Below are 9,838 nucleotides of genomic sequence, written 5' to 3' on the forward strand. Positions count from 1 at the left end.
TTTATGGCTGAGTAATATTCCATTGTATATATGCACCACAACTTCTTTATCCATTCACTAGTTGATGGACATCTAGGTTGTTTCCATGTCCTCAGTTCAGTTCAGTTCAGTCGCTCAGTCGTGTCTGACTTTTTGCGACCCCATGAATCACAGCACGCCAGGCCTCCTTGTCCATCACCAACTCCCGGAGTTTACTCAAACTCATGTCCGTCGAGTTGGAGATGCCATCCAGCCATCTCATTCTCTGTCATCCCCTTCTCCTCCCGTCCCCAATCCCTCCCAGCATCAGAGTCTTTTACAGTGAGTTAACTCGTCACATGAGGTGGCCAAAGTATCGGAGTTTCAGCTTTAGCGTAAGTCCTTCCAGTGAACACCCAGGACTGATCTCCTTTAGAATGGACTGGTTGGATTTCCTTGCAGTCCAAGGGACTCTCAAGAGTCTTCTCCAGCATCACAGTTCAAAAGCATCAATTCTTCAGCGATCAGCTTTCTTCACAGTCCAACTCTCACATCCATACATGACCACGGGAAAAACCATAACCTTGACTAGACAGACCTTGGTTGGCAAAGTCATGTCTCTGCTTTTTAATATACTATCTAGGTTGGTCATAACTTTCCTTCCAAGGAGTAAGCGTCTTTTAATTTCATGGCTGCAATCAGCATCCGCAGTGATTTTGGAACCCAAAAAAATAAATTCTGACACTGTTTCCGAAGTTTCCCCATCTATTTCCCATGAAGTGATGGGACCAGAAGCCATGGTCTTTGTTTTCTGAATGTTGAGCTTCAAGCCAACCTTTTCACTCTCCTCTTTCACTTTCATCAAGAGGCCTTTGAGTTCCTCTTCACTTTCTGCCATAAGGGTGGTGTCATCTGCATATCTGAGGTTATTGATATTTCTCCCAGCAATCTTGATTCCAGCTTGTGCTTCCTCCAGCACAGAATTTCCCATGATGTACTCTGCAGATAAGTTAAATAAGCAGGGTGACAAAATACAGCCTTGACGTACTCCTTTTCCTTTTTGGAACCAGTCTGTTGTTCCATGTCCAGTTCTAACTGTTGCTTCTTGACGTGCATACAGGTTTCTCAAGAGGCAGATCAGGTGGTTTGGTATTCCCATCTCTTTCAGAATGTTCCACAGTCTATTGTGATCCACACAGTCAAAGGCTTTGGCATAGTCAATGAAGCAGAAACAGATATTTTTCTGGAACTCTCTTGTGTTATCCATGATCCAGCGGATGTTGGCAGTTTGTTCTCTGGTGCCTTTGCCTCTTCTAAAACCTGCTTGATAATCATGATGGCGTGATCACTCACCTAGAGCCACATATCTTGGAATGTGAAGTCAAGTGGGCCTTAGAAAGCATCACTATGAACAAAGTTAGTGGAGGTGATGGAATTCCAGTTGAGCTATTTCAAATCTTGAAAGATGATGCTGTGAAAGTGCTGCACTCAATATGCCAGCAAATTTGGAAAACTCAGCAGTGGCCACAGGACTGGAAAAGGTCAGTCTTCATTCCAATCCCAAAGAAAGGCAATGCCAAAGAATGCTCAAACTACCGCACAATTGCACTCATCTCACACGCTAGTAACGTCATGCTCAAAATTCTATGTCCTAGCTTTTGTAAATAGTGCTACAATGAACACTGGGGAACATATGTCTCTGTCGATTATGATTGACTTCCAGTTTAGTTGAAAGTCTTTTTGTTGATGTAAAGAAGGGAATTCAGGATAACATTATTGGATGGGTAGGGTAACTTCCATATCATTCAGATTGCCTCCAGGGATTAAATGGCGACCCACTCCAATACTCTTGCCTGGAAAATTTCATGGACAGAGGAGCCTGGTAGGCTACAGTCCATGGGATCACAAAGAATAGGACACGACTGAGCAACTTCATTACTTCACTACTTGTCTTATAAATCAAGCCTTTATAAGAACAGAAATGAGGATCTAGAAATAATTCTAAGTCCTCTTATCCTCTCCACCAATCTCCAAATGTACTTTTTTGACCTCAGGAGTCTTACAGATACTGTAAAAGTTTTGGACTTAAGGAACAAAATTCCTTGATTCAACTTCCCTTCTTTCTTTGTGCCTTTGAGATGTAAATATTCTACATAATCTTCTTTAGGAAGCGAGGGAATTGTTGTCAGAAGGAAAGGAAAAAAAAAAGATTATTTTTGAATTAAGGAGTTTGACAAAATCTTAAGTTTATCACTTGAACCTCCCTCCCACCTCCCTCCCCTTCCCACCCCTCTAGGTTGTTACTGAGCCCTGGTTCGAGTTTCCCGAGTCATACCTCAAAGTCCCATTGACTACCTATTTTACATGTGGTCCTGTATGTTTGCATGTTACTCTCTCCATGCACCCCACCCTCTCCTTCCACTCCCACAGCTATGTCCATAAATCTTTCCTCTCTGTGTCTCTAGTGCTGCTCTGCAAACAGACGCATTAGCACCATCATTCTAGATGCCGTGTGTGCGTGTTAGTGTGCATTACTTTCTTCCACTTTCAGACTCACGTCACTCTGGGTGATAGTCTCTCGGTTCATCCACCTCATGAGGACTCACTCAAATGTGTTCCTTTTTATAATGGAATAATATTCCATTGTATGGATGCACCATGGTTTCTTTTTGTTTAATTTATCTATTTTAATTGGAGGCTAATTACATTATTGTATTGGTTTTGCCATAAATTGACATGAATCCGCCCCCGGTGTACATGTGTTCCCCATCCTGAACTCCCCTCCCACCTCCTTCCTCCCCATATCCTCCCTCTGGGTCATCCCAGTACACCAGCCCCGAGCATCCTGTATCATTCTTCGAACCTGGACTGGCGATTCATTTCACATATGATAATATACATGTTTCAATGCCATTCTCCCAAATCATCCCTCCTTCGCCCACTCCCACAGAGTCCAAAAGACTGTTCTATACATCTGTGTCTCTTTTGCTGTATCGTATACAGGTTTTTCATTATCATCTTTCTAAATTACATATATGCGTTAGTATACTGTACTGGTGTTTTTCTTTCTGGCTTACTTCATTCTGTATAACAGGCTCTAGTTTTATCCACCTCATTAAAACTGATTCAAATGCATTATTTTTAATGGCTGAGTAAATACTACATTGTGTATATGTAACACAGCTTTCTTATCCATTCATCTGCAGATGGACATCTAGGTTGTTTCCATGTCCTGGCTACTATAAACAGTGCTGCAATGAACATTGGAGTACATGTGTCTCTTTCAATTCTAGTTTCCTCAGTGTATATGCCCAGCAGTGGGATTGCTGGGTCGTAGGGCAGTTCTATTTCGAGTTTTCTAAGGAATCTCCACACTGTTCTCCATAGTGGTTGTACTAGTTTGCATTCTGACCAACAGTGTAAGAGGGTTCCCTTCTATCCACACCCTCTCCAGCATTTATTGTTTGTAGACTTTTGGATAGCAGCCATTCTGACTGGTGTGAAATGATACCTCATTGTGGTTTTGATTTGCATTTCTCTGATTATGAGGGAAGTTGAGCATCTTTTCATGTGTTTGTTAGCCGTCTGTATGTCTTCTTTGGAGAAATGTCTGTTTAGTTTTTTGGCCCATTTTTTGATTGGGTGGTTTATTTTTCTGGAATTGAGCTTTAGGAGTTGCTTGTATATTTTTGAGATTAATCCTTTGTCAGTTGCTTCATTTGCTATTATTTTCTCCTATTCTGAAGGCTGTCTTTTCACCTTCCTTATAGTTTCCTTTGCTGTGCAAAAGCTTTTAATTTTAATTAGGTCCCATTTGTTTATTTTTGCTTTTATTTCCAATATTCTGGGAGGTGGGTCATGGAGGATCCTGCTGTGATTTATGTCGGAGAGTGTTTTGCCTACGTTCTCCTCTAGGAGTTTTATAGTTTCTGGTCTTACATCTAGATCTTTAATCCATTTTGAGTTTGTTTTTGAGTATGGTGTTAGGGAGTTTTCTAATTTCATTCTTTTAAAAGTGGCTGACCAGTTTTCCCAGCACCATTTGTTAAAGAGATTGTCTTTTCTCCACTGAATGTTCTTGCCTCCCTTGTCAAAGATAAGGTGTCCATAGGTGCGTGGATTTATCTCTGGGCTTTCTATTTTGTTCCATTGATCTATATTTCTGTCTTTATGCCAGTACCATAGTGTCTTGATGACTGTGGCTTTGTAGTAGAGCCTGAAGTCCGGCAGGTTAATTCCCCCAGTTTCATTCTTATTCCTCAAGATTGCTTTGGCTATTCGAGGTTTTTTGTATTTCCATACAAATTGTAAAATTATTTGTTCTAGCTCTGTGAAAAATACCGTTGGTAGTTTGATAGGGATTGCATTGAACTTATAAATTACTTTAGGTAATGTATTCATTTGCACAATATTTATTCTTCCAATCCATGAACATGCTATATTTCTCCATCTATTAGTGTCCTCTCTGATGTCTTTCACCAGTGTTTTATAGTTTTCTATATATAGGTCTTTTGTTTTTTACGTAGATATATTCCTAAGTATTTTATTCTCTTCATTGCAACGGTGAATGGAATTGTTTCCTTAATTTCTCTTTCTATTTTCTCATTATCAGTGTATAGGAATGCAAGGGATTTCTGTGTGTTGATTTTATATCCTGCAACTTTACTGTATTCAAGCTCTAGTAATTTTCTGGTAGAGTCTTTAGGATTTTCTGTGTAGAGGATAATGTCATCTACAAACAGTGAGAGTTTTAGTTCTTCTTTTCAAATTTGCATTCCTTTTATGTCTTTTTCTGCTCTAATCGCTGTGGCCAAAACTTCCAAAACTATGTCGAATAGTAGTGGTGAGAGTGGGCACCCTTCTCTTGTTTCTGACTTTAGGGGAAATGCTTTCAATTTTTCACCATTGAGGATAATATTTGCTGTGGGTTTGTCATATATAGCTTTTATTATGTTGAGGAATGTTCCTTCTATTCCCACCTTCTGGAGGGTTTTTATCATAAATGGATGTTGAATTTTGTTAAAGGCTTTCTCTGCATCTATTGAGATAATCATATGGTTTTTATGTTTCAGTTTGTTAATGTGGTGTATTACATTAATTGATTTGCGTATTTTGAAGAATACTTGCATCCCTGGGATAAAGCCAACTTGGTCATGATGTATGAGCTTTTTAATGTGTTGTTGGTTTCTGATTGTTAGAATTTTGCTGAGGATTTTTGCATCTATGTTCATCAGTGATATTGGCCTGTCGTTCTCTTTTTTTTTTTGTGGGATCTTTGTCAGGTTTTGGTATTAGGGTGATGGTGGCCTTATAGAATGAGTTTGGAATTTTACCTTCCTCTGCAATTTTCTGGAAGAATTTGAGTAGGATAGGTGTTAGCTCTTTTCTAAATTTTTGGTCGAATTCAGCTGTGAAGCCATCTGGACCTGGGCTTTTGTTCACTGGAAGATTTCTGATTACAGTTTCAATTTCCGTGCTTGTGATGGGTCTGTTAAGATTTTCTATTTCTTCTACCATAGTTTCTTTATCCATTCATCTGTCGATGGATATCTAGGTTGCTTCCAAGTGAGAGTATAATAGGCAGGAAGGCTAGGGGCCCCCAAGTGGGAAGAAATAGACTGCAAGTGTCAGATGTTTTGTTTTCTCCTTCTCTATACAAAATTTAAAGGTTTCTTTTAAAATTCTGTGTTGACATGACAACACCTGTTTCCACCTGAACTTAACTTCGCTCAAAACTTGAGATAACTAATGCACATTTCTTATGGAAATATTTTTCTTAAGTTATGTTAATGAACTATGTATTTACCTTAGGCTCTGTCCTAGCTACTGTAAATACAGCTGCAATAAACATTGGAGGGTTGTTCAAGTGGGAGGGGACATGCATAAGGCTATGGCTGATTCATGCTGATGTTTGGGAGAAACCAACACAATACTGTAAAGTAATTATTCTTCATTAAAATAAATAAATTAATAAATTATTGCCTGTGGTCGCTTCATGTGACATGTCAAACTCTTTCTCAATGTTTGAACTTAACTATTATTGAGAAATAATAAAAACTAATGTCCTTCATCTGAGGTTGTTAATATTTCTCCCAGCAATCTTGATTCCAGCTTGTGTGTCTTCCAGCCCAACGTTCCTTATGATGTACTCTGCATATAAGTTAAATAAGCAGGGTGACAATATGCAACCTTAACGTACTCCTTTTCCTATTTGGAACCATTTTATGTTTCATGTCCAGTTCTAACTGTTGCTTCCTGACCTGCATACAGATTTCTCCAGAGGGAAGTCAGATGGTCTGGTATTCCCATCTTTCAGAATTTGCCACAGTTTGTTGTGATCCACATAGTCAAAGGCTTTGGCATAGTCAATGAAGCAGAAATAGATGTTTTTCTGGAACTCTCTTGCTTTCTCCATGATCCAGTGGATGTAGGCAATTTGATCACTGGTGCCTCTGCCTTTTCTAAAACCTGCTTGAACATCTGGAAGTTCATAGTTTGCGAAATGCTGAAGCCTGGCTTGGAGAATTTTGAACATGACTTTAGTAGCGTGTGAGATGAGTGCAATTGTGCGGTAGTTTGAGCATTCTTTGGCATTGCCTTTCTTTGGGATTGGAATGAAGACTGACCTTTTCCAGTCCTGTGGCCACTGCTGAGTTTTCCAAATTTGCTGGCATATTGAGTGCAGCACTTTCACAGCATCATCTTTCAAGATTTGAAATAGCTCAACTGGAATTCCATCACCTCCACTAACTTTGTTCATAGTGATGCTTTCTAAGGCCCACTTGACTTCACATTCCAAGATGTCTGGCTCTAGGTCAGTGATCACATTATCGTGACTATCTTGGTCGTGAAGATCTTTTTTGTACAGTTCTTCTGTGTATTCTTGCCACCTCTTCTTAATATATTTTGCTTCTGTTAGGTCCATACAATTTCTGTCTTTTATCGAGCCCATCTTTGCATGAAATGTTTCCTTGGTATCTCTAATTTTCTTGAAGAGATCTCTAGTCTTTCCCATTCTGTTTTTTTCCTCTATTTCTTTGCACTGATTGCTGAGGAAGGCTTTCTTATCTCTCCTTGCTATTCTTTGGAACTCTGCATTCAGATGATTATATCTTTCCTTTTCTCCTTTGCTTTTCACTTCTCTTCTTTTCACAGCTATTAGTAAGGCCTCCTCAGACAGCCATTTTGGTTTTTTTGCATTTATTTTCCATGGGGTTGGTCTTGGTCCCTGTCTCCTGTACAGTGTCACGAACCTCCGTCCATATTTCAGCAAGCACTCTATCTATCATATCTAGTCCCCTAAATCTATTTCTCTCTTCTATTGTATAATCATAAGGGATTTGATATAGGTCCTATTACTTTGCCAACAAACGTCCGTCTAGTCAAGGCTATGGTTTTTCCCGTGGTCATGTATGGATGTGAGGGTTGGACTATGAAGAAAGCTGATCACCGAAGAATTGATGCTTTTGAACTGTGGTGCTGGAGAAGACTCTTGAGAATCCCTTGGACTGCAAGGAGATCCAACCAGTCCATTCTAGAGGAGATCAATCCTGGGTGTTCACTGGAAGGACTGATGCTAAAGCTGAAACTTCAATACTTTGGCCATCTCATATGATGAGTTGATTCACTGAAAAAGACTCTGATGCTGGGAGGGATTGGGGTATTAGGAGAAGGTGACAGAGAATGAGATGGCTGGATGGCATCACCGAGTCAGTGGAGGTGGGTTTGAGTGAACTCCGGGAGTTGGTGATAGACAGGGAGGCCTGGCGTGCTGTGCTTCATGGGGTCACAGAGAGTCGGACACGACTGAGCGACTGAACTGAACTGAATGTCCTTAATATAATTACATTTGTTTATATAGAAAAGAAAAATTTCTTACAATATGACAGCATTTTTGTAAGTAGATTAAATATAAATAAGAGCTTCTGTGTAAACTCCTTAGGAATAATTACATTTTTGAAATCCCTAGTTAGAAATAATCTTTCAAACCAACAAAGATTTGCTATATGGTAGAGGGAACTATACTCCATATCTTTCAATAAGCTACTATAAGAATATGAATCAATTAGCTGTATTCCTGAACTAGCACAACATTGTAAATTAAATACACTTAAATCAAAAAGTTAATAAACGATCTCTCCAGATTTTAGGCACTTGAAATTAACAATTGTGATCAATTAAGTTAAATGATGAAAGTTTATTAAATGAGTCATTTCCTAATTAAACAAATACAAAGACATTAATTACTGAGCTCTAGCTTCCTTTTGCAAATAAATTAAAGGTATTTAAGACTCTGATGCTGGGAAAGATTGGGGTTGGGAGGAGAAGGGGATGACAGAGAACGAGATGGCTGGATGGCATCACCGACTCGATTGACATGAGTTTGAGTGAACTCTGGGAATTGGTGATGGACAGGGAGGCCTGGCATATTGTGATTCATGGGGTCGCAGAGAGTCGGACATGACTGAGCGACTGAACTGAACTGACTGAGGATGATTTAAAAATATATTTTGTGCCACACTGACGTATTTTCTATGAAAAAGCACATATTTAAAAAAAATTACTGGTTTTTTGTTTGCTAATGTACAGAATGCTGATGTAAAATGTTCATAATTGCTTACTTCTTAGTTTTCACTTATAATTAAGGTTTACAGAATCGAGGATTTGAATTTAAATATAAAATTAAAGTTGCTAGAAGTAATAAGGGAAACATTTCAGTACACAATAGCAAAGTAGAATGTGTGCTTTCAGTAAAAAAAAAAAAAAAAAAACGATAGGAGTGGAACTACATTATGTTAAAAACAAAAAAGAAAGTAATTTTGTTTTAGAGCTGGTTGTCCAGATGGGAAAAAAAAAAAAGACAAACTAATGTGGATACAGAAATTTATGGAAGATTTGATTAAAACAACCCTGAGAATAGAGTTTTGTGCATGGGAATGATTGGCTTAGAATAAATATAGCTGAGTAAATTTTAAAAGCAAGTTTGTATAAAAGCAGAATTTGTTTTTTTTCTCTGCTGTGGACATTTTGTTGAAATGCTGATCTCCTACCTTTAACAGGGAATCTGTTATACTTTCTTATTTTGCCTTTGAAATCTTTAGTTGTCATTTTGGTCACGTGAATAAACACTGATTCACAGTGAACAACGATCTTATTTGACCAAGTAGTTTGAAACTTTTTGATATTTTTGATGAAAAATTTCCCAGATCAAATTCTAATGTAGTTCTTTGACCTCTAGCCTAATTTTGGTTACTTTAAAGGACCACTGGAACATCCCAAAGAGAGAGGTAATCTAATTAGATTTATTTGATATGTTAAATTACATGGGCAGTTTTGTCAAATAAGTAAATAAATCTTAGGCTACATTGCGTGAATAAATATTATTAATCTAGAAATTACGTGGAATTTCTGAGAATCTGGTATGTCCTGGTAAAATGTTATCAGTCATAATTTAAGTCACTATCTTAAAATGTTGTATGTCACAGCTGTAACCAAATTTCTTTGTTAATTGTGTAGTGAGCAGGTCTTTAACCATACCTTTTTAAAACTGGTAACAAAAAGTGTTATTTATATAGCACTATGTGAAATAGTGAATATGATGATAAATTTATGATTTCTATCTCAAGTATTACTAACTTTCAATCTTTCTTTTCCAGATAAAAAACTCTTATCTGGAAAAGACTCTCCCCCTCAAACTAATTATGAGTTATAGCAACTTGGTGAATTATACCTTTTAAGCAGAATTAAAACATTTATCTTTGTTCTCTCCATGATCCTCCAGAAACTGTAAACTCTTCATTTTCCAGAAACTTTGAAAATCAAGTAAATTAGGAAAGCAATCCCCTAACAGGTTCAGGAATCTCAAAGTATTTTGGGCCCT

The sequence above is a fragment of the Moschus berezovskii genome, chromosome 20, assembly GCF_049115385.1.
Source record: "Moschus berezovskii isolate FMDL1 chromosome 20, NW_MosBer_1.0, whole genome shotgun sequence".
Taxonomy (NCBI): domain Eukaryota; kingdom Metazoa; phylum Chordata; class Mammalia; order Artiodactyla; family Moschidae; genus Moschus; species Moschus berezovskii.